Source organism: Passer montanus, unplaced genomic scaffold (assembly GCF_014805655.1).
Source record: "Passer montanus isolate IOZ18808 unplaced genomic scaffold, ASM1480565v1 scaffold32, whole genome shotgun sequence".
NCBI lineage: Eukaryota > Metazoa > Chordata > Aves > Passeriformes > Passeridae > Passer > Passer montanus.
Window position 1 is genome coordinate 6341536 of NW_024367930.1, and position 26227 is coordinate 6367762.

Below are 26227 nucleotides of genomic sequence, written 5' to 3' on the forward strand. Positions count from 1 at the left end.
AGTGACTGGCTTGCTGCTACACTGAAAAGCAGAGGGTTGGGAGCTGAGGCTGAGAATTAAATAAATAGTTTCCCGAGTCTCTCTGGTTTTTATTATAACTTTATTTGAGAATATGGCTTTGCATGTCAAGTTTTTGCTCTGATATGCTTACCTTCTAGTGGTATGTGCTGGCAGGTTGTCCTGTATGCAATAGAGGCTTGAAGGAGACACTTACACCCCAGTGCTCTCAGAGGTGAGATATTCTCCTACCTGCACTCAAGCTTTGCGGCTAGATTTGGTTTTCATTTAGCTTGAATTATTTGTCATAAGAATTCTGGCTGAGGACACACATTTCCTGAAATGGATATACAACATATGCCTCAGCCGCAAAGATTCCTTATGAAACCGATGTCTGGTGACTTCCTCTTTTAAGGAAAGCTGTAATTTTCTTCCACAGTAAGCTTAATGCTTTTGACAGAAACTGAACAAAGTGAAGACCAATTTAAGTAATTTGTTTATATAGGTGGCTGCACATAGTCACTTAACAGTTTGTGTCAGATAAAGACAAAGCAGACTTCCCATGTTCCAGTTTGGCATGCATTATAAGGACTGTAAGATGTGGATCTGAATCCACATTCCTTAAGAGAAATGTTCCTTTCTCTAGCAGGCGGGATTATGTAGCTTTCAACACCTGACATCTTTCTCTGAAAGGCTGTAAAATACCAAGAAAATTTTCCAAATCTGACAATAATGCTATTTAAAAGATGTAAATGTAAATTTTATTTTTAATTTTTTTTAAGGTTTAGTTTAAAGATCGATTTTCTGCTTGAATTGAAATATGTCTAAACTGAACTACTTGAATGATTAGTCAGGGAATAAATAGACATTATTTGGCTATTGCAGTCTGGCAAGCCCATCTTGATTTGGTCAGCTAGCAGGGAACAATACAGCTAGCAGGGAAGGAGGAACCTGCCCAGTTCTTGGCCAGGCTTACATATTACTATAACAAGAGAGATTTGGCTGTGGAAATTAATCAAGTTTCTTTTCTCCGGGGATCAAAGAGGTTACTCAGAGGATGCAGGAAAAATGTAGGGATTCAGCTGTGTCACATTTTCTCTCTAATTGAGCTGTCTAGGGAGCCTCCCACGTTTTGCAGAAGTGGAAACATCCAGTTTCATTTTATCATTCTCAGACTGCAGCAGCTCTCTTCTTTGGAAGCCAAGGTCATGCTGCATTTAATTTTGGTGTTTATCCCTTTAATTTTTCTACAGTTTTGCAAATGCTTCTGGTGTATTTTTAAATTTTAGCTTATAATCACTTTTTTTTTTTTTTTTTAAGGCACCATCTGGTCCCTGATATAGTTTAAAATAACAATCTACCCAGGACACAACCAGCAATAGGACTTTACACCTTTCACAACCCAGTATGAGAGCTTCCCCACCTATATTTCTCCACAGACACTGTCACCATCAGATCCTGTTCCCTCCAGAGAGGTCTTGCAGAAAGCAAGGTCTTACAGCTCTGTCTTTCCATCCATTTCATCTTGAACATAGTCATTTTATGGAAACAAAATGGATGCACTATAGAAGCTTACAGCTAGGAATGTGGGAGGTCTGCTGTAAACAGCTCAGTCAGAGAATTTGTAGTTGGAGCTCACGTCTGCATTTAAGCTGCCCTCTGGTGCTTACCACTTCTGCAGTGCATGCCTTCATCGTGTCCCCTGGTGCCTGGAGACATCTGCAATATCCAGGGAGAAGAGGGAATCGAGCATTGTGAAAATTCCTCTCATATTAAAAAAAAAAAAAAAAAAAAAAAAAAAAAGTGGCCCCAATCTGTGGATGTTATATTTTAAGCAGGACATTAACATGCTATGTTATCATTGCAGGTTATACTGGGCAGGAAGGTTTTTTTGATTATGATTTTTATGAGTCACAGCATAGTTTATTTTATCTTCATGATGTGTGCAACAGCACTGTCTCTCATGGTGCTTTCCCAGTAGCCACAAATCAAAGCATGTCACCAAGCAGAGTGATCGTGTGACTGTCGCACTCAGCACAGCTGAGCCTCAGCCTGGTGTTTCTCCTCCGGCTGCTGGAGGACCTGAGGTTATCAGTGCCAAGGTAGCAGAGACAATAAATACGAATGTACCTTTTCCTACTGAAAGGACCTGAACCACTGCTGGAGACAAAAGCAGGCTAATGTAATTAACAGGAAAGGACTGCGAACAATTCTGGGACTTCTGTGCAGGTCACCTCTCTGATGGGATATCCACTGCTCTTTTTGGTTTGTTTTCCTATTAACTAAAGGCAAAGGTGGACAATTAGCTCCCTGCACGTTGCTGTGTGCCTGCCTCATGCTGCTGTCCCTCTGCAGTCCCTGGTGCTGGCAGCACGGGTGGTTAATATTAGCCCCACAGCTGATGGTCCCGATTGGTGCCCTGCAACAGGTGCGGGACGGCCGCCGTGCTGGAATCCCGCCCGGAGCGATGCCGGCGCTGGCACAGGCCTTCCCATTATATCAGGAAGGGCCATGTCCCGTCGCCACGATGCCCCGGCACCCCAGGCTGGCCCCAGCTGTCTGCGGGACGCGGAGCCGGGCGACAGGCAGCCAGGGAGGCTGCTGCAGGGAGAAGCGCACCGGGATTCCTCCGGAGCGGGAAGACGGGAGGTTCCTGGATGGCACCTACAGCTGTGGCTATGGGGTAAGGAGAAGGCTTCTACAGAGCCCCAGGCCCGTGGTTTTGCTGCGTTGCTCTTAGAGGAGGGAAACACAAACAAGTACTAAAAATCAAGTCTCAGCACTCTGCAATGAGCAAATACGGGTTGTGTTTGCTCATCATGTTGGCTGTAGTTTCTTTACAGTGCAGTACTTTGGGTTTGCATTAATTTTAATTGGCACTCTCTAATTTTAGAATGCTCCTGTGAAAAATTACTTTCAATTCCAGTGGTGATTAGATGGTGATGACGTGTTTTAATAATAAACATGGGACAGATACTGAAAAAGAAATCAAATGTGCTGGCGGCTTCTGGGGAGGGGAAGAAGTGCTATTGCTGTCCTCTAAAATTATCTAATCCGTCTGCTCTGGCATGATATCTTAAGGTCTCCCATCTCTTTTTGTATAATTTTTCTCTTTTTTTTCTTTCTTACCACTCTTTTTTTCTTTTGTTTTCTTAAACCATAATAGCATCTTTTGGTAAGAACAGCAAAATATCTAGGTGGTGTTTAGGAAGCCTAAATGTTACAGAGAGGAAGGGGGAGCCGAAAGACTTGTAAGGTTTTACAGGATCACTTCTAGTGTCCTGTTCCCTTAGTGTGACCCCTCTCAGTTGACTGTGTGAAGAAAGGCAGCTCCGTCAGGCAGGTCAGAAAGGATCTGTGTGCCACAGTGTGACTTGTGTGTGCTGGTGCTCTGCCTACATGCATGCTCAGGGATGGAGCCAGGCAGGCTTGCTTAGGGACTCAATCAGGCTCTGGCTGCACTGTCACAGTCTGCTGTGTGCTGGAAAACAGATACTGTTGCTGCTGCTGCTTCTAAATTAAGGAGAAAAGCAAAAATACAAGAGGGGCTCATCTCTAAATTCAGTGATTTCTGCTCTGAATTGATCACAACCCAGGGCAGTAGGTCAGCCTGAAGTAATGCTCCTGGAGAGTTAGATTGATGCAAGGGACTGAAGTCAGTGGGAATCTCTCCCTTAACTATGGTAGGTTTTGGGTCAGCACAGTCCTCACTATTTCATTTCTATGTGTAGCTGTGAAACAAATTTTTTGGGAGCTGTGGAATAATAAGTGCTATCTGGGCCAAATAAGTACAACAGAGAACTGATGAGAACGGTCCAACTTCAAAGGTGTCAGGTGTCTCTATGCATAGTCTTGGTTTTAGTTCCTACCAGGACAAGTTTTTAATTGAAGCCATTAAAATTTAGGCATTGTTTTGACATGAAGGAGAGAAAATACCTTTTCTCAGTGCTGCATGTGGGTAGTGCCTCAAAGAGGAGGCTCTTTGCTGTGGGAGCCATAATGCCTTAGGGGACTGTGAGATCCTTCCTGGGCCAGTGCCTCTGGCTGAGGACACTGCTACTGTAACACTACTACTGTCCTGCAGCTCCTGGCCCGTGCCCGGGCAGCACTGCGCTGGGGTTTGACGTGGTTGTTTGGCAATGAGGACACTATGTAAACTATGACAATCCCACACATCTCGCAGTGCCTTGACTCATGCTTCCAGTGAAACCTTTCTCCAGCTCCCTCTCCATTTCCCACCGCCCACCCACACTGGTTTCTATTCCTCTTATTTTGATACGTGAAGCAGAATTTGCTGCACCTCAAATTGGTGCTTCAGCCATGCCTGAGCAGGAGTTCCCACAGAGATGGGCCAGCGCCGTGGGTTGGTGTTGTGCTGAAGGGACACGTGCCAAGGCACAGGGAGGATACATGACTATCTCCCTTTGAAAGGGATTGATTTGTGACTTTGAAAGTGCCTCTATAAGCAGCTCACAGAGAAGCCATTTGCAAATTTGATGCCAGTTTTTAAGTGCAAGATGAAAGTGGATTTTGCTGCTACTAAAATCAGCAGCTCCGAGTCCCTCAGGAGAGGTGCAGCAGCCTGCGTCACTGGAGAGCCAGATCTGCCGCCTCGCTAAAGACCTTGCATCCAGGTAGGAAAGCATAAACGGACATGTGGATCTCCAGCAGTGCTGGGTGCACAACAGCACGTTAGTAAAAATGTTATTTGTTTTTTAACCGTTATGATAAAACGCTCAGAGTTACAAAAGTTTGAGAAGAAGAAAATGTTTATCCCACTTTGTACACAAATTGGTGATCTTAGAGAGAAGTTAGAGGGCATATCGAAGTACATTTTACAATTAATCTTTTATAACCAAGGAGGTCATGCAGTCATTACTGTATCTAGAAATGTTTATATATTTTTTTATTAAAATTATGCATCATTTTCAAAGGAAACTGACATTATGGGTTTATGGGCTCCTATATTACATTATGTAGTACATCGTTATCATAACTTACCCTCCCATCTTTCTACTAATTTCTTGGAAATTTAGCTTGTAATTTCACTACAACATATTACAAGAAAACCCAGTTACATTTAGAAGCATTGTGGGAATCCTCTCTTGTACTGTTGACACATTACCTGGTCAGATTGATTTTAATTTTCTGTTAAGGAAATAGAAGAATATACTCTAGTGGCATACAAGTCTAAGTGGCGAGAAAAACAATCCCTTTTACTTTTTCAACTACCACAAACATCTGCCTTTTCCTGTGCCCTAGGAGTGTTTACACATATATGCATTTGAGAATTTAATTTCTGTAATATAAAGAACCTGTGCTAAATACTCAAAAAAATGACCTTTTTAGGGTCCTTACACCACTGTTGGTGAAGCTGATGATAGCCAAGCATGCAAACAAGGTATCCCTTGGTCATAGACTGGCAATCTTGAATTTATAAAGGAACATTTCCTTCTTCTTCTAACACAGAAAATGTGATGATGGCCTGTTCCGTCCTCACTGAGGTCTAGAGACAAAGAGGAAGGGATAAAGGATGTTTGACAGAGCAATTGGGAAGAGAAGACTGGGACAATTCCTACTAGATGATGCTCTCCAGAGCAAAGGCAGATAGGTTTGCATACAGCTAGAATTGTGTATTCTTGAGAAAAATCTCACCTCCTAAAAATCAAAAGAGAGAAGGGAAATTACTAGAAACACAGAAAAATTATGCATGAACAATCTTACTGGAGGCTGCAGAGATACATCAGACCCATCTGCATGACCCATCTCTTGGGGATGTCTGACATAGCCCCATGGAGCTGAGTCTGTTGCTGTCCTGTTCTTGCCTGACTTTTATTGACAAAATTCACAATAAAGCTAGAGTAATATTAACATATTCTCGCTAACCATGATTGCATTTAGATGTCTTTGTCGTGAATCTAGATCTGTCTCAGATCTATCTAATTATGGCTTTCCTCTGTTACTTTCCTGGCAAGTTCAGCCCCTTCTCCCTTGTTGCTATGATGGGAACTGCATCCTTATTTACTTCTTCATCTCTTCTCTGCAGCAATTAAGAAAGGTTAGGTGAAAATCTAGGCTAAAGACATCCATATGTGTGCATGCAGGAGAGAGCAGGCAGGCACCACAATTATTCACAGGGAAGGAAGCTTCCATCCATTTCTCCTTTAAAGAAGAAGGAGGTGAGTTGTTCATACAGGCAGGTTGGCTTCTCCTATATTAGGAGTAGGTTATAGGAAAGGCTCATAAAGAAGGTGCCCACTCAGTCCTTATCAACATGCTGGCTGCTCCAGGCAGGTCAAGTGTTAATGGAAGAATGACGAAATGGAAAACAGTGGCAGCCCAGGCCCCTGGTCCCTGTGCAGTGCAAAGGCCCAGAGCAGGAGCAGGGCAGGTGACTACCAGTGATGGATGATGTTGAGACCTCAGAGGGAAATGCTATAATAAATGGTTGGTCTGACACAGTAGGAAATGTTTGCATAGTGAAGTGACGGGTAATAAATAAGATAATGTTGCTATAGGTCCTACAGGCAATGCTGGAGAAAAAATTGTTTCTTATTTTCTTTCTCTAAGAAAAAAAAAAAGTACAGAGGCAAGGATTCTTATTTGTAATAGCCAGGCATGAATAAAACCATGTTTGCTGCATACAGTCAGTGTAATCTCAGGCTGATGCAGATCCAAGCCATGTATTGCTGTAGGTTCTCAGTTGTCATAGTTAAGGTTACAAAACAACTTCCCTCACAGCATGTCTAATGTCACTGTCTGGAGCTGAGGCCCCACTACTGTATCCATGGTTAAAACTTTTCTTGCACTTGGTATCAGGGCTGCCACTAAGACTGGAACAATCAGACAGTTTGCCCTAGGCATTGACTCATTATATGTGATACATGATAATACATAGAGGGATACAGAATCAAGTTCTCCCCTGAAATTTCCAGGTGTTATGGTTTATTATTTACAATAGCTTTTTTTTCTGGGAAGGTTGTCGTTTGGGTCTTGTTTGTTTGGTTGGCAGTTTTTTTGGTACAAGTTTTCTTCTCTTGTTCCTTTTTATTTGAATAGAAAAAATAGACCTCTATTTCTGCTGCTGCAGTGATCCATTAAGTAAGTTTTCCACTATTTTTTTCTAGCTAGAAAAATACTACCTGGATGCAGCATTGCCTATTAATAACTACTTTGATTATGAAATCTATTAATTGCTTAACTGTCTGAAAGGGATTATTCAAAAAACATCTCTTGGTTTGTTTTCTTTTTAAAACAGGAATGGGGGGACTACACTGGGTGTATTTTTACCATTTTGAGCTAACTTCAACAGTCTTGCCCTCAGCTCCTTGAAACCAGTGAAACAAAGTTCCCTCTCTTTTATTTTTCCTTATAAACACCTAAGGAATGCAAAGAAATTTTATGTTGAACTTTTCTTTTAGTATGTGTCTTAGGGTTAGTGAGGAGTAAGGGAATGAGTACTGAAATTACCTGCCTAAGGTTTAAGGTCTTGTGTGATGCATTTCAGAATACTTTCTGTGGGGAATTTTTGGTGGCTTTCTCCCCCATCGACAATCTTACTTCATGCAATCAGCTGTCCTGCTATCCATGTTGAAAGGACAACCATCCTGAAGGAAAAAATAAACTCACTAAAAATTCCATTTTACGCCACTGAGTTCTAGTTTCCAGAGATTACCCTGCTGAAAGGATGAGTTTTTGTGGGCCACTGGTAATTAGTTAGTGAATAAAGACCAGAAGAGCATTTGAGGTTCCCTCCCAGATATGGTGTCTCCAGTGGGTCTCCTAGGACTCTTTGAGAGAGTGAGAGTTTAGAAAATCAGCACTGAAGTTAAATTACATAGTATGTGTGATTTTTTCAGAAGCTTTGTCATTTCAATGCCTTCCTGTGCACCTGATTGGATATCTCCTGTTTTTCTCATCTGTGATAAGGGTTTCTGGGACTTAGGACTTGGCAGGGAGGGAGAACTATTTTGGAATAGGCATGTGACCTATGATCTGACAGAATATTAGGCAAAGACCCAACAGTTGCTATATAGGCCTAGTGAGGACCAGCATTTGGAAAGTGACATCAGCAAAACAAAATGAAACATTTTTTTTTCCCAAAACTATCCCTTAACTATGGTAACTCAAATTGACTGGATAGATTCATGCTCTTTCCTGTGGTTCTGCAGTACCCTAAGCCCACGTTAACTGGATTTTAGGATTACTTGTTGTTCAGTACAGCATTGACACCACAGGATTATAAGGCAGAACTTTCTAGCCACTGGAGTATACAATATTAAATCCTGCAATATAGTTTCCATAGTATTGCATTACATTCTGTCCTCATTAATCCAATGTTCCTTAAACCCTGCACTTTTAATGAATAAATAATTGTTCTATTACAGATAACTCTAAGAGGGTCAAACTTATTTGGTAAAAAAGACTACATAGTTTTACATAGGTGAAAAATAGGGGTGGAGGAAATATGCGTGTGGGGAGTTGATAATTATATGCAACACAGATTGGTTCCAACATCATATTTATCTTAATTAAAAGAATATGTTTGAGAGATAAAGTTTCCCTAGAAGACAGGTAACTAACAACCGCAGTTCTATCTGGCTGCTGTTTTTATTTGTAGATTTCATATGCTTTACAGAATGGTTGTCTACATGGTTATCCCCACTTTACAGATGAGGCATCCAATTTCTTGAAAATGAGAAAGAGTTAGAGGGCAGCACTGGTTGCCAGCCATGCTGTGTCCTCTTTTCCTTTCCGAAGAACATTTTTACAGCCACCCATTGCAGGCTCCAAGAAGCACACACACGTCTGGGGGCTGGATTTCAGCCCCACTGCTCTCTTTTTGCTGACACTGCAGTAATGAGCTGAAACAAGACATTAGTCCCAGGGCTGTGTGGACATTGCTAATGTCAATGATTGAGTAAAACTTATTTGTTGTGACAAGGTGATACTTGTGTATTACACCAAATCTTAGGCTGTTAAACCAGAAAATCTCTTCTGATTCTCATTTCATATAAGAAATAAATACTGAAGAGGACAAAAGGAATATTTTCCAAGTGGAAATGTATGTTTATCAGGTTACTGAGAGAGACTCTGGGAAAAAATGCAAAGTCTCATAACAATTACGGTTGAAGAATTTTGCCTTGAAATTAGAATCTGTTTCCCTTTTCACACTTCCAGACATTGGGAATATAAAAGCAATGTCAAGCCAGTAAATTTCAGAAGCACAGGGAACTGAGCTGTTCGTTACCTTCCCAAATGCTTGCCAAGGCCTCAACAACACCCTGAATTTAAAGCCCCAGTGGTTGTGTGAGAAGACAACGTGGAGGAGCAAGAGCTGTTGCTTTGGTTGGCATCGGTTGGTTGTGATGATGGTGTTAGCAGGAGACAATGCCAAGAGTTTCAGGCCTCATCTTTCTGAGATGAGCAAATAGGAGTGGACACCATCTCTGGCTTCATTGTGATGCAGGCAAATACAAGCATAGTCCTTCAGTAAGCCAGGCCTGCCAAAAGGTGAGAAGCATAGCTGAATGATTTTTCAGAGAAGGATATATCTCTGAGTAAGCTTATAGTAGAAGTCTGTCTGGAAAGCTCAGGAGTCCTCTGTGGGTATCTGAGCTGTGTTTGATTGCACGAGAGAGAGGAGATCTTGGTGTGGATCCTTCTTTTCCTTTGCTAGGAGATGAGGAAGGGCCCTGAGAAACTGCACTGTTTCAACCACAGGCTGTTAGAGCCTGAACTCAAGTTCCAGGATCATACTTGGAATAATATATCCAATCATATTTGGATTAATAATATTTCTATCACTACTTTTACTTTTGTAGCATTATTTGCACCATATTCTTGACAAATTGCAAAAGAGATTGATTTGGCTGTTTTACAGGATAGATAAACAACTTCCCCAGGCAGGCTGATCACCAAGGCAGTTTTAATCTGACTCCTCCTCATAAAACCTTCTTGTGCATTGCAAGGAGGCTTCAGTGAACATCACAGCTAAAAGATGGTTTTGAATGGCAGATTATGGGACAAAATCTTCCAGACAGAGAAGGCTTTCATGGAGAAGTCCATGAAATCTGGAGATGTCTACTTTCGCTTTCATGAGCAGCATAAGCCAAAGTAGACATCTCCAGATCTGGCTCCCATAAAGGGTGATAAATAAGTCTTAAATGAGCAATTTTATTGACAAATACCTCAGTCTGTGCTGTGTGAAAGGATCTGGTGCTTATCACTGAGTGAAAACTGATCTGTGCCATAGCAGCTAGATGACTCACCACACAGGGATCAGAAAATGCCTTGTGACAAATGGTCAAATGCAGCACAGGGCTGATTCCATTGGTGTCCTGGGTATTCTTCTCAAGATGGTTAACTGTGGTCAGAGGCATCTCTGCACTGCTTAGACTAAGAACCATCAGCTCCACATCTCATATCAGTTTTTCTGTTGGTTATGTAAAAGAGGTGGGAGACTACATATTCATCTAGCTTGGGATCCTGAAGAACAGCAAGGACCAAACCCTCCTTCCCTTCTACAGCTCTTTGCATTCAGGCATTGAGAAGTTTAGCAGGGACTGCCTGAATGGTGTGGCATCCCAACCATCCTGTTTGTTAGACACATCCCTCATAAATTTGTCTAGTCCTGGCACAGGCTTATTTTATTCTTTATGGCCTCTGCAGCATCCTGTGGCAGTGAGTCACAGCTTAATTACACCTTGTGTGCATAGGTTCAATGCCTTACTGGAACCAGCAATTAGTACTTTCAAAGAGACATTTTCTGCGTGAAATGTACTTTTCATCAGTGCTACCCCATGAGAGGAGCTGCCTGTTGAAGCTTGCAGGAGATAACAGTTTCAGGGGGAGACGGGGCCAGTGCCAGCAGCTGTGTCACTGATGAGCCAGAGGAAAAAGTCAGGTACTGTCAGCTTAGTGTCACACACCTCGCGCTACCCAGCACTGGAACAATTAAAAAACCCACATTATACACTGAACCCCAGCTGCTTATTTGGTTCACTGTGGCCATGGAAACATCTGACCTATTTACACCTTCAGCAGAGTGAGTGGTGGCTGGTGGAAGAGAGGTGGGGAAAGGGGAATGCTTTGAATTTGGATTTTGGAGACTTTTAATTAAGATGGATGCATGTGTGCTCAAAAGGGAGAGCCAGAGCTACAGGGCCCCAGCAGACCAGGGGTTCCTGCTCCACTGCAGCTGTGGCATCAATTCCTCCTTGAGGAAACACGGTTTGCCCAGAGCCTCTGCTCTGCATACACAAAGTGACGCCTACCATTTCCAAAGGTTTTATGGAAGTTCCTTCTTTTGTCACTTTGTCAGCAAAGTACTTCATGCTGTCTCTTCAGCATTCTTTTCTGAAAAGGCCCTGGTGGATGGGGTGGGTGGATGGATCAGCTTGTTCTACCAAGGAAGGAAGGGAGATGAGTCTCATTCTGCACAAGGCTTGCCTGTGCACCTTACAACACTCATCTACTCCTTGCCTGTTTCTCAGGACAGATGGGAAGATGGGAAAGAGCAATGTGAAGTCATTTGCACACATCAGATGGAGTAGGAGATTTCACTTAATTGCAGCTGGGGCATTTACCTAGGCTGCAGATTCCCATGACAAGATAATGCCATGTAAGTTGCCAGGCCAGGGGCACAGCACATAATAGACTGAGCCTCCAAATCCTATTCTTCTGAGGGCATGTATTAATGTAAATGGGCATATTAGCTTTTAGATAGCAGTTACCTGAAATGGACCCTAGCTAAAAGGAAATCTGCTGGTGTGTGGAAAATATTAAACTCTAGATATAAAGAAGATTTCTGCAGATACAACATAATCACAGTGAGTATTAAGAATAAAAGGAACTTCAAGACTTCAAAGATCTGTTGGGAAATCTTGAGGAAGAAAGGGTGTTCACTTTTGATATTAGTGAGAGAGTGTCTTTACTATCCCCAAAGCATCTGATTGATGACCATAGCATCAGACCTCAGGAATGCAAATTTGGTAGCTCTTTAAGATGAAAGCTCCCCCTCCGCATGCTTCTTTTTTTTTTTTTTATTGCACATTTCAAAACCATTCATATTCTGTCAGGTAACAGTTTTTTATCCTGAAAGTAAGGGTTGACCGAGGAACAAACTGTGCAAATTCTGTTCTCAAACACCAAAATTAGAGAGAAAATACCATCTGTTTCCTCTACAGCCTACTTCCCCCAGTTCCAGCGATATCTTCTCGTGGAAAAACACTCATGAAGCTAACAACGGGACACACAGCAATGCACCATAATGCAATGGTTTCTTTGTGTGTAGGGTTCCTCGCTAGAGGAGGCACCCGGAAGCCCTGTTCCCAGCTGGATGGGGAAGATATTCATAGGCCTCTGTGCTGCTGGGGGCTGGGTGGGATTCCTCTTCCACAGCAAAGGCTTTCAGGTGGCATTCCTAAGAGTTTTCTCTTCAACCTGCTACAGCAAACTGATGGAGCATTGACAGCAGCTGTGAGTCATTTCAGGAAGAAATCCACTTGAGTGCTCATTATCACTTCAGCATCATTTACATTTTTCCCAGTCAGGGTGAATATTTTGTAGTCACAGGGCACAGGCTGTTTCCTTTGTCCTGGGAAGCCCACACAAACAGACTTTCTACCTGTAAGTCTCTGCCACAAGCTTTGTAGCTGGATGTCTTTTTTTCTGACTTCTTTTTTTTTCCCCTCCTCCTTGTCCTTTGTAGATGAGTTACACAACACTGTTTTTTCCTCCTCCAGAACCGCTGAGCAAATTTCAAGGCTGCGGAGGAGGGGGAGGAGAGACTGATGCACCGAGCCACCTTTGCCCATCCACTTGTGACTGGGGTATAATAGGTGCAGTTGATTTGAGACTGCCAAGAGTTTGCTGCCAAATTGAATTTTTCATAAACTGATTACTGCAAAGTGCTCTTGGCAGAGGAAAGTTAACACCTTTCTAACAAGCTCAGCTCAGCACAGCTCATAAAGAGGGATACTGTAATAATAATCCTCTTTCTGGATCCTTGGCCAGGATTTTAGATTTTCCGAGAAACTGTTTCCACCCTCATTCCCTCACCCATGAATAAATCCACTTAAGGCTTTTTTTTTTTTTTCATAGCTGTTGGTGAAGGCATAGGAAGACTTCTCTGCTGGTGTAAAGCATCCAACCTCCATTGATTGCAGTGCTCTGAGTTACTTTACTGCTGTGGGGGTGATAGTGTGATTCAGACATGGTTGATAAAGTTAATGGTAATCTACCCTTAATAACTTAATCTTAGCATTTTTCTCTAAAGAGAGCTATGGAGCCAGGGAAAGGTGCTGGCTGAACAACTCAAACAATTTATCTGACAATTTCTGCCCTGTGTTTTCTGCTTGCAAAACACTCATCTGGAAAGCTTTTGGTTTGTAAGGGATCTTATTCTTCATTTTATGTCAGTGGGTTATAAAATAGATCCTCAAGTTGCAACGTTGTCTTTGTTGCCAGATGACTGTCACCCTACAAGCAGAGGACACTTCCAAGGAAGAAGGACAGTCTCCTACCTGCAGGCAAGAGTACCTTTGCTCATTCAGAGACGTGCTAAGTGGACAGAGGCCCCCAAAATTTATTTAACTTTCATGAACATTCATGAAAAGAAAAGCAGAAAACAGATTTTAGGAGCAGCAAAGCTCCTATTTGCAATTAGCCCAAATCACACTTAGAGATCAAAAAATGCACAGCAAGAGTATTATTTTGGACAGACTGCATCCCTTTAATTTAGCTTTTGGAAGCTGTGCCCACTCAGTCACTGTGGAGTACCTGGTTTGTGGTGGTGCCTTGATGTGAACTCCAGTCAGATATTCCAGTGGGTAGGCAGGGATCCCACAGTGTGAAACATCTGCTTCCCAAAACAGATGCTGGATGCAAGCAATGCCTTAAAATAATAATAAAAATCATTTCAAATCTCCCACACCTCAGATGACCTTTCTAGCAGGTGCTCCTAGGTTAAAATAAAAAGTGCTTTAGCAATAGCAGCAGGGAGAGGTCAAGTCCTTGTTAATTATTCTCTTTGTTATGCTCTTCTTCCATATTTATATCATTAAAACATGTCAGGGCTTCACACTTGCCATTGACATAGATGCAACAGAAAGCTTTTACTACTCCAAAGGGGAAGCATTTATGGAATGCCAAGAAGCAGACAACAAAGTCCCAATATGCTGCTAGGTCCATCACCAGCAAGAGCTTCTATGGAATAATCCATACGGTGTACAGGACACACACGGACCACGTGGTTATGATTTAAAATCATGCCATCTGTTTAGGAGATCTGAGTGGTTTTGATCTGCTTTGAAACAAACAAGAAAAAAAAGGAGTGCTGGGGCTTTTATTGTCTTTGGTGGTGCAAACAGGTGAGATGTTTCTAAGTGTCCAAGCAGGTCCTCTTCTGCTTGGCAGGAGGGGTGGCTGTGCTGGCTCAGGCTTTGCTGGAGCAGGCAGGGAAAATTGGGTCATGTTTAAAAATATTGCAAACTCTCAATTTACAAAAATTGAGAGTTAATTTAGGCAATGTAGATATGTTGACATGTATAATTCAAAATTTTTCCGCTATAGTTTTTTTCAAATATTGCATTGCTTGAATAATTTTGTGGCCCAAAAATCTACGAAAGCTACAGATGGGAGAGGAAGAAACCTGTGTGAGGTCAAGTAAAGGATTTTAGTTTGCATTTTACTCCAGGAAAACTTTTTTGCTACCCTTTAGCATCCATTTTGAAATGAAAAGTAATTTTGATTTGGAAAATGAAGCTTTGAAATTAAAAGTGAATTTCAGTTAGACATTTTAACTTATGTTGAATATTCACTGAAAATTGCCTAAACCAATGCCAAATCCTCTCAAAAAATGCTTCATCGAGTGGCTTGAGCCAGTGTGTGCCAGCTCTCCTCATCAAAGAGATATTATCTATAGCAGTAGGAGTTCTGGTGTTAAAACAGAAAGAGCTTATCATGAAAAACTGCCATTTCAGCCAGATAATTCATAAATATGAAGAAATTTTTTTGACATGAGAAATGATACTGAAAATCACTATGTGATAGGAGAGAAAAAAATGGCTGTGAATGTGCTATATTTAAGTGTCAAAATAATTTGGCGATAAAAAAATAATGTATTTGTTGTTTTAATAAGAAAAACTATGTTTTATTGTGGTTTTAACATTTCAAAAATTGAATAGTATGCCAGTAAGGAAGAGTTTTAAACAGACAAGAAAGTCAAAATATTTTTTTTCTGATTCTTCTCTTTTAATCAACTAAGGAGTTGAGAGAAAGACAAGCTGCAGTTGCAAAGTTCAGTTGCTTTGTTAAAAAAAAAAATCTTTCATTTCTTAAAAAACTATTCCTAAAGGTGAGTATATGAAGCTGACTGACAAACACCAACCCTTTTCTTGCTTCTTTGCAAAACCACTTGTAATTGCAGCACAGCTTTAGTGAGATGTCTGTCCATCCACCTCTTTGAGCTGGGAGTCTGTTTCTTTTGGTCAGTGCTGAACCAGGGAGATTATGGCATGTTTTTCTTCTTTTTTAACTCTTGCATGCTTATATATATGTATACCAAATACATTTTTGATTCAGCCTCCAGAAGGAGGGTGGCTTTTAAGACACCAATGTCAGGATTTGCCCCGCCTGCTATGTGTGTAGCATTCAGTTCTTGTGTTGAAGGAGAGACTGATGCCAAAGACTCAAATGCTCTTTCCCTTCATCCACAAACCTCTGTGCAGTGGGGGCATTGCCAGAGCAGGGGACACCAGGTTTATGAAAGGGAGTGCAACTGCAGTGATTTCTCTCACCTGTCATTCACCCTCACTGCTGTCTCCCAGCAAGCCTGTTCCCCCACCATCCCCAGCAGGAATGGGGGCACAGTGCCTCTCTGAACTCACCCAGGCACAGGTCAGGTGTAGCAAGGACCATAAAAACATTTTGAATTTTCCTACTCTTCCTCCACTAGTGATTTGTTTCTTCAGGTCCATTCTAGTCCTTTCACCTTTGTTAACACAGATGCCAGATTTGAGGATGGCGGGGGGAGAAACAGTTCTACATTTATTTCAGAGAAAATGCTGAATTGTTGTTTTGATTCTGAACTGGGAGCTAAAATGCTCTTGACTTTCTCAAGGCACAGAATTCTAAAAATTCACTTAATGCCCTATTTTACTGGCTTTTCAGTTCTGAATTTATTTTCTGTATTTTCCTCTGGTATGCACACAGTGCTGGTTTTCATCTTTCATTTGGTCTTGTTTGCAATAGCTGAAATACTTATTTTAGTCGATTCTTTTTTTAAATGTTAAGAGCAGCTGCTACTCGGTGTTGACTAGCACATCTAAACATTGCTTGTAGATCACAGGGCTTCTTTTTCAAATTCTAGTTGAAAGTGTTTTTCACTTGGCTTAATCTTTTTTGTAGGTATCTAGATACCGTACTTTTGAATTATTATTTTTTTTTAAATAAAGCAGACTCTTTTTTCTTAATTTGCATGGCATTGTTACGTTAGACCATATAATCCAGCATCAAACATTTATTTAGACACATATCTTACCTAGTTTCATTCAACTTGGAGGCATCAGGCAGAACCCTTGAGCAATTTGTTTCCAGTTGAGAGATATTAATGTTTCTGTGTGATAAAGCGTTGTTGCTTTCTTCAGTTTCATCTTTCTGTGGCATTAACACTGTAAAGGCAACAAGTGTTGGTAAACAAGATGCTCAAAGAGCAAAACAGCAAACCTTCCCCAGTGAAAGCAGAATGACATAAATTAGAGGCAAGAGCCATCTTTTGATCCACTAATACATACTTTATGTGCACATCTAGGTTGCTGTACAGTGCTGTCATTTACTCACTGGTTGTATGACAAATGAGGTGCCCTTGTCATGTCTGACCTGTGCCTAAAGAAAATGAGCTTTTAAAGCTATGATCTTGTGTATATATACTGCCCAGTTTGCTGCCAGAGAATTTTTCATATATGTATGGTATCATCATCTGGTAAACAAATTGTATTTGCAGTTTGGTCAGCTTCATTAGTTAATTAGACTCTGGCTGTTTAGGCACCTGGAACAAGCAGTGGGAATTTAAATTCTTCTGATAAAAGGATTTATTTATAATGAGTTTCACCCCATAATGAGTTCCAGCCAGGGGAGACTGACCATTAGCAGATGACTCACACCATTACTATAAAGATCAGAGTCACACATTCAATTTTGTATGGCTTACATACACTCATCTAGAGCACAGATTCTGAAAACAAGTCTTTTGGCTCCAGTTTTTCAGTCGTGTTAAATTTGATACAGTCCTTCTATGCCTGAAAGTAAACAGGCAGGATACAGCAGACTATTTATTTTATTTCATTTTTTTATTGCTCTTCCCTTCTACAGTTTCAAGAGGAAAAGAAGCTGGGTTTTTAATATTGTGAGAATGCTCAACCCTTTTCAGCTGGGAGATGTCAGAAGCAGCTGCAGACCTAAATGAAAGGAGCTCATCTCTGAAAATTTGCTATGCTGTAATAAATGCAGGGTTCTGCTGGTGAGCTGCTGATGGCCCTTTAATGTCTTTAGCAGTACTCCAGGGCACTGCGGTTCCTCCTGATCCCTTCCCCCCCTTTCCCTGCCCACCCAGGCTCAGGATTTCATCATCTGAAGGCAAAGATTTCACTGCAACACTCAAGGGCTACGCTGAGTTTGAAAAAAGGGTCGTGCCCAGTTTTATCATCCAGCCAGCAGCTTCCCTTCAGTCCAGATTGATGTTCTTTACTGGCATATTAGCTTTAAACATTTGGCTCCCTGAGTCACATTCATATAATGAGAGTTGTTGGTATGCAGCAACATGGGGGTTGTTATCTATTTATTTTATCTAAGTAACATATGTTATGCAAGGAAAAATGTGTTTTTCCAGCATCCTTGTGACATATTTTCATGATTAGTTACAAAGCACAGTCAAATGAAATCCAAGAACTACCTTCCAGCCTCCAGGTCCCTGCTTCTCCTTCATTAATCTGTGATCATGGGCATCTGCCAGTCTGGAGACTGGAAAAGTTTTAAGAACATGACAGATTCCAAAAAAAACCCACTTTTACAGCGGGGAAGTGAGCATAGCATATGTGGATCTTGGTAAAAGGATCTCAGAGTTTGAAGAAGACTGGGAAACCATTTGGTTTGAGAGATGTTGAGTCTCAACAAGCTGTATTTGATTATGCGAGGCAGTGTATTTTGGGCTGGCGGGTGTAATCCCAAGGAAAGGGGACAGTGTGACTGATGGGCAAACCAAACACTGCCTGGAGCAGCTCTGGGTAATGTGGAAAAGCTACTAGATATTTGTAATGGTCAAAAGAATCACTCTGAGGCAAATGGGCATATGCAGACAGATGATAAAACCACAGGATAGTTTGGATTATTTGGAGATTATCACAGCTGAAGGGCAAGAGTACTTTCACTGCTGGGTAGAAATAGGACTAAACTCAGCATAAAACCCAAAACCTCTCTTGACAGAGAGAGAAAGAGGCCAACTGTTGAGATCCTTCTCAGCCTAAGAAGGACATTTCTAGGCATTGATAAACACATGGTTTGAAAAAGAGCCGTAAGGGGTTTACGAGACTGTAGCGAATGCGGTGCTTGGAGCCCTGCAGGAGGCACTGAAGCTGGCAGGACTATAGTCATGAGCTGTCACCATGGTCACTAAAGCTCCATGGTTAAAGGCAGCAGTCCCCACTGCAGCAGGAGGCTGAATGTCTGAAAAAGCCATGGTTTCCAGAACAGCAAAGGATATTATAGCAAAAGCAACTGAAGATTTATAGCATTCTCCGACATTTGTCCTGACTCAAGAGGGCATGAATGGGAACATGCATGGGGGAAAGAGTCCCATGTGAAGGCATGCCAGCTACAGTAAGAAGGAAGCATCAGATGACCCATTGGTGATAAACCCTAGTTCCTTCAGGCAAGTAATGCTCTGGTAACCTCTCACCCTGCAATTCAGCCCATGCCTGCATGTGAGACCAAGTAACAATCACTGATGTCAGAAGTGATCTCTGGAGTCTGGAGGAAAGGACATCAGTGGTGAGACCACCAATATCCCATGACCAGAAGGTGTAAGGTGTCTCCACCTCATGGGAAAAGATCTGATGGTAAAAAGCTCATTTTCTTTTGTAAGCTTAGAGTCTTAACCTGAGCTTATCCAGCACTCAGCTGGCAGGTGTAGCGTTATAAAGAAAAGAATCAGCAATCATCATTAAAATGAAACATCAGTTTTTCCATAGCTTGGAATATTGCAGTAAAATACCACCAGAAAGCAAGTTGGTCTGAGTGACATGATAAGTATTAACATTGGGATTTTTTTTTTTTTGTCTTAAATTCTCCTCACTTTTTTTTTATTTCAGATGATGCTTTTACATTAGATTGCAGCTTTTTCAGACATAAATAGTCCATTATATAAGACTTTAGCCACCCCTTTTCTTCTAAAGTTGCTCATTTGTTCTTCTATTGTAGGAAACCTGCTTGTAGCTAGGATATGCCAAGAAAATGAAATGGTCCTTTTGCTCCTTTTTCCCAGCATGCTACCCAGATGTCCCAAAATCAATCTGCTCTGTAATACTGAATACTTCAAGGCAGAGGGAGATAAATAGAAAGAGGCCAAAAGTACCTTCTTGTGGGGCAGTTTGCCATTTGGCATGAGCCTGTCTGAGGCAGATTTAATTGTATTTGCTGATCGTAGTTTTGGAATAGATATTTTAAACTAGATGCTATCTATTAAAAAAAAAATAAAGGAGAGGGTGAAAGAGAGGCAAATTCACACTTTAAGTTGTCTGTATGCTTTTAATTTTTTTTCCCTTTTAACATAAACAGTCTAGGAAGCTGAGAACATGCACGTTATATTAAATGCAAGTAGAGAGTTTGGAGTTCTAGTTTACCAAATATGTGCAAAATCCACATATATAATTAATCCCTGATGTTGCATCCAGGGTGAATTCGTTCCAAGATCTATACACAAGCCTTTAATTCCCTGGTTTGACAAAGACCAGCCATGTTCTCAGCCATGCTATATTAGATATTCAAAGCATTGAGGCTGTGGTTACTTTGCCTACAGTGCCCTCATTGTTGTCAAATAGTTTCAGTGACATTGCATGCAAAAGGAGCCAACACAGTTTGTTCACCCTAAAATACCACAGCCATTAGCTAATGGTGATAAATTTGAGGGGCATTTTTAAAGTTTGTTGGGGGGGGTGGGGGATTGTACTCCCTTATCCAGTGAACCTACCATTTGAAATTCCTCTGCTGACAATATTGTGGGAATTAACTATAAGGCTGTAAATTGGAAGATGAGATATTGAAAAGAAAAAAAGTATTTTGGGGGTGTCTTTCTCTGTATTGTTTCTAAAGGGAATAAAGCTGCATTACTCAACCTGTATAGGAAGCATCCTGTGAACCACAGTGGAGTTCAGGAAAGGCAGGTGTGGACACTGATGCTCCCACTTCTGCACTGCGTGGGAAGCAGGCACAACTCTCAAATTTTGGTAGGTGAAGTGTGACTCCCAGCAGCCTAAAGTTTCTTACTGGCAAAGCTCCTCTTCTCCATCAGGGGTCTCACACAGGTGTTTCACACTTGATCAGGAGAAGAATCCAGCGCTCTGTGGCTAAACTGTTTCCAGGTGCAGGCAACAAACTTCATGTTTGTCTCCTCATGCTCCACCTTCCCCAGAGCAGCCTGCAGTAGCTGTCAAAAAGTAGCATCCGTCAAAAGAAACCTTTTCATAGCTAAGTTTCCTTTCAAATTAATGATCACTATGAAAAAAAAAAAAACCCCATAGAAAATGGCCTCCAGAAAACCAATGCTGAAAACGAACCACTGGGAATTTGGGGTGGCATTTGTCATGGTTGTGAACTGGAATGGGGGCAGAACATCAAGATCTATGTTGTCTATGTGCATTTACCATGATGGCTTTTCCCTCTGAGGGTGATTCCCAGGTTTGCTTTATTTTCAAACTTAGCCTCCAAAGAAAGTATGAGAAATGGAATAGATCACATATAAAGTGCCGAGGTGGTGTGTCACTGGTTTAGGTCTTTCATCCTTAAACTGTGAAGAACGTTGTAGGTTTCATAAAACCTGAAGGATACATCTGTGTTCCTCCGGCAGTGCAATAATAAAATCAGCAAAGGCTGATGCTCCTGTGCTGCTCCATCACTCACAATAAATATTTGAAAGGCACTATGGCTCTGCAGTAAATGAGGCTGTCAAAGAAGGCCACTTCCAATAGCTCATACTAAATTATGGCGTGTGAAAAGTACTGCAGATTAGTGGCTCTTCGTTCATTCAGCGCTTAATGGCCGGTCTTGAGTGGCAGGCAAGAAGAGGGAAGCTGGTGCTATTCAGCTATGTATTATCTATGTAAATACAGGAGAGATGTCTTGAACCCAGTTCTGTTGCCTGCCCTGAACCTTTCAAATGCCATGGAGATTCAGCATCTCTGAGGAAGTTAGCAGCAAGTGCTTGGAGCAGACTCCTGTGAATGCTGCACGTTGTGCTACCCACCACACTCCCTCTTTGTGGGCCATTTTCCTCTTCCCTGACATCACTGAAGCTATTCAGGCTGAAAATGTGTTTGGCTCTTTGTGTATCTGCAGTACAACCAACATCAATGTCTACTCACTCCTGGTGACAAGGAATAACCCATCCTTGCCTGCCCTGCCTGCCTCTGCCCCTTCTCCACGCTGCCACCAGCTCTCCTTGTAGTCTTGGTAAAATCAGCTCCCTCTCCCTGATTGCAGCAAGCACCAAATGGCACTCCCAATGCTTATTTCTATTTTTGCATGGATTAGATGGATGAAAAGCTCCATAGACGGGAACTATTAGTAATTGTAGAATGAATGATTAGTACTTATTGTGCCTCTGGCAAACTCTGCCTTTTTAAAGGAAGTGCCAATAATTAGTTTTGGTGTTTTAATTAAAGAGAGCAATCCATAATTAACAAAGGGATGTTATACTTTATATCTGACTTTTATTATTTTTATTAATCAGCAGTACTTCATAGATGTTAAATTTTGAATTGTTTTTACTGCTCTTCTGCATATTTTTTTTCCCCACTGTAAGGTGCACTAATTGAGTGAAATATTTTCATCAGGCTTTAAGACTCAGTCAAACTGCCAGGGACACTGTGTTCATGTCATACTGATGCTTGTGACAGTGCTGTACAAGTTACTCCAGACACTCTTCAGAGAATGTAAATTTAAGTTCTTGTGCTTTAGCTTCAATGCTTTGCTCTTCTGTTGTGTAAGTCACCTGCTGAACTTAAATCATATAGGTAATTTAGAAACTTAGTTTACTACCCAGCTTCTTCTCTTTTCATTAGTGGTCATTTCTATTAACTGAGTGGTTAGGCATCACTGTATAGTATTTAGGCAAAAATAATTTGTGTTATTGCCTATAGAAGAAAAATACTGCTCAGTTGTTCTTGTTATTTCTAAAATTTAGCTGTGTGGTGAACTCAGACATTCTTCATTGTCAGCAAGATGTACATCCCAAATGGCCAGTTTGACTGTGAAATATATTTTGTTCTAGTAAATGGTTGTTCTTCAAGTGGTTTTTATCTTAGTCTGGATAGCTGAAATTGGTGTTAAAACCTAGTAAAGACCCAGGGATGGTACCTGAGCAACTTTCAAAGGGCTTGTATTTTTCTGTATTTTGCTTTGGAGATGTATGCACTCAATGTGTCTAGCTGAGAATGACCAGGGACATTAATTTCCTACAAGATGTGTATGACCATTCATCAGTGTGTGTGTGTTCTTTAGAGACACCAAGAGGCACAGTCTCCAGGATTGTATGCTACTTAAGTGTGTCTAGCTGAGAATGACCACGGACATTAATTTCCTACAAGATGCGTATGACCATTCATCAGTGTGTGTGTTCTTTAGAGACACCAAGAGGCACAGTCTCCAGGATTGTATGCTACTTAAATAGGTTGCTGTGTTGCAAAATCTGGCAGAAAAATTCTTGAACAGGTTCTCACTGCTGGCATTAGCAGCTAACACCTTTCTTGTGTATGACAGGCCATGTGAAAGAGGTGTGTGTTCACCTAAGCTCTCTGTGAAAAGTGGAGTAAAATGGTTCAGAGCTGTCAGTACTACAAGATTTATATTCATTCCTTGCTGTTATGTCCTGCACACACCATGCAACCTCTAAGCTGATGGCCCCCTGATTTTAATTTTCAGTCTAAGTCCCTTGACACTTGCAGTCCTCACAGCTATGGTGGCAGAGCTGTTCCTGCAAGATGTAGCCTGATCAAGGGATTGTAACTGCAGATTTATTCTGAATGTTAATGGATGTGGAACTGATGTAGGAGGGGAGGGGGAGGAAGATATTTTCTTTCCAAACAGAGATGCCTGTAGCCAGGTGAAATTGGTGTGATCCCATCAGTCTCCTGCTTAAAAGGCTCCTGCTGGGGCTGGCAGAAACAGTGATGTGACCCCTACCTCGGAGCTAGGGACACACATACACGTGTGTATTCATCCAGGTTTTGCACTGGGGGCAAAAAGAGTCTAGCTTTTTCCCTCCTATTTCTCTCTCCTCTTGCGTTTTTCCTCCCTCCTGCAGCTCTGGGTCTAGATGTAATTGCTATTGTTTGTTTTGAAATAACTTGGGAAACTTCAAGGAAAAAAGAAGCTTAGCATATTGCTATCTTGCATCAGCCTTATTTTCCTTATTTATCCTTAAAGAGATCTTTTAGAAACAGTAGCCAGGATTTAGGATGCCCAAAATTACTATAAGGTGAATCTTTTCAGATATCCTAGTCACCTTTCCTCCTTGCTCCCCTCCTAACTAGTGTCTCAAAATAGGAGAGACCTTTCTTGAAGAGCTTACCTGCACTTAATTAGAGATTTAACCATAGCCTTAAACGCTTTTCCAAACAGGAATCATCAAGTGAATCACAGGCTTGTAAAAATCCCTGGCAAGGAAACGTTAGTTCTGAGGCTTCCAGATGGTTAACCATGCCCTTGTTTTCAACTCCACTGAAGAGTGCATGAAAAGACTCACAGCTAGAAATACTAGGGCTTACATTTATTTATTTATTTTATTTTGGTTATATTCCCATGAACACAAGTTCATGATCTTCTTGAAAGGAAAGTTGGAGAATGTTGGCATTTACTAAAAAGGAAATGTTTTCTTGTGCCAATGTGTGCATGAGCTAATGCAGTTTCCTAGGGTAGTGGAGAGAATGTCCTGAAAGTCCCTCTTCCTTATTGCTGCTGAAGGAAAGAATGGAAAGGAAGAGGCAAGAGAGCAAAAGATGGAAGGAAAAAAAAAGAAAGAAGGAATTAAGAAGCTAATAACAGTGAAAGCTCACTGCCCAGGACATGTCTCTTTTTGTGTTTGAATGATTTTTCTTTGTAGACAGCCTTGCATGGCACTATTTTTAGAATCTCTTTAATAATTGAGCTCTAGTGATTGTGCTCAGCAGTTAGAACAGGCAGGGAAAATAGCATCTCAAAGAAAGTGTGCACCAGGGTAATAATTTAAATCAAACCACATTAGACTGCACTCCCCGTTCTTTCCTCCCCCAGAAAGGTGAAATGCTGCAGAACACTGAGCACAGGGGGAAAATGAAAATTGGTCAAGTTTACAACATGTAATAAAACCCATCAAGAGAGTTTATGTTTTAGAGGTGGAGCACAGGAAGAGGTGATCTGGTCAGCTGTTAATGAATTGCTGTGACTAGGTGGTTTACGAGGGGAGTGCCTCAAGTTCCCACCATCATCAGTGAATTAGGAGAGAACAGCATGCCTCTAACTTGCAAGGAGAGGATTGTCACAGAGGAAAAACATTTGTCAAGCCACTCTGAAAGAGGCACAAAACAGCAGTCCAGTGACATGCAGGAAGCCCCGGTGGCATTGTCACTGTTTGGTATGTTTGGTTGTTGCCTGGCAGTCCTGATATGGAGCTGGGTGCCCACTCTGTTCCTACCAACTGCCTCATACAGGCAGGTTTGCCCATCCTGATTGCAAAGTATTGTCCCTAACACCTCTTCTTACAAGCTGCAAACTTGGGGCTGAGGTGTGGACAGTAAATCCATGATCAATGAATCACTAACTTCTCTTGAAAATACAGAGACAGCAGCAACTATGGCAATTTCTAGACTATGACCACTCCCTTTGATTTTTTGTGAACTCTATCCATCCTAATACTACTATTTCAAATACCACTTTATAATATTTTTTGTTTTCATTCCATTGTGATAATGGTTTTTTTTTAATGGTATGTCCAGGCCTGATGACATGATTAAGCCCTCTTTAAGAATTTCAGACATTTTCCTTGCAGTTCCATGTTGGTTGCCTTGTTGTAGATAACGTTTCATTACTATACAGACTGAAAATATTTTGAAACAGAAAAAGAACATAAAGTGCTAGGATTGGCAATAAGTAGTGATAAGGCTTTAAAGATACAAAAATAGTAAAAAAATTCTGTTATCTCAGAGTGTAATACTACAACACAGTAATAACTAAATGGATTTTTGAATAAACCCATGGGAACTGGTAACAAATTCATAATTTCAAAAATTAAATTACAAGATTCAAGCTTCTATTCTCTAGAATTTTTCTTTTAACACAAAAACTCTCCCTCTTAAGAAGACTGAAACAAAGACATTGAGAATTTCTTATTAACAAAAGAATCTGAGTGTTGACCTGTTCTGCTCTGCTTGTCTGCAAACTGTAAACTTGAAAATACACAGTAATCCACTGGGAGTGGGTGTAAGGCTGTTATAGATTATGATTATAAAGACGCTGTATTTGCCTCTTAGGAAGTTTGATTTTCTTATTGGCACATGGAAGATTCTCCTCAGCATTTTTTTATTCAAACCTTTTACAACTACTGGAGTTTATTCTTTAATATTTCAACACATATTCTTCTCTCATATGATCTTCTTCTTCCACTTATATGACAGTTTGTATAAAATAATAATATTGACAGTGTGATATAAGAGATATCCTGTGATAAACTGGTGTCAAAGTTATTGGCTTCCCTTCAAGTTTTAACTTGTCTGTCAGAGTGAAAAGATGCTTTTCAAAAGCAATTATAATAGCCTAAGTCATAAAGATCCACTAAAAATATTAGAAGTATCATACAAGACATTGGCCTTCTCTCCTGTTCTGACCTAACTTGGAAAGGATTCCCTTTGAAATTCAAGAAGAGTATTAAAATTGACTTCTCTCTGTGGTCTTTATTAGTTGGTCTTTTATTTCCTTAAAAAGA

At 41.0% G+C, this 26227-nt stretch overlaps 1 protein-coding gene across 17 annotated transcripts in view; it reads left to right on the forward strand.

Annotated features, from left to right (window-relative positions):
* Window positions 1–2517: 2517 nt before the first annotated feature.
* ARPP21 (cAMP regulated phosphoprotein 21) overlaps window positions 2518–26227 on the forward strand; it is a 197417-nt gene continuing 173707 nt past the window's right edge. For 6 of the 17 annotated variants that reach the window (XM_039715081.1, XM_039715090.1, XM_039715093.1 and 3 more), the window contains exon 1: window positions 2520–2680. The gene's annotated coding sequence lies outside the window, so the exon portion shown is untranslated. Of the gene's footprint in view, window positions 2681–4324; window positions 4632–26227 lie in introns of those variants that run through there. The other 11 variants (XR_005628159.1, XM_039715082.1, XM_039715089.1 and 8 more) reach the window with 5 other exon arrangements.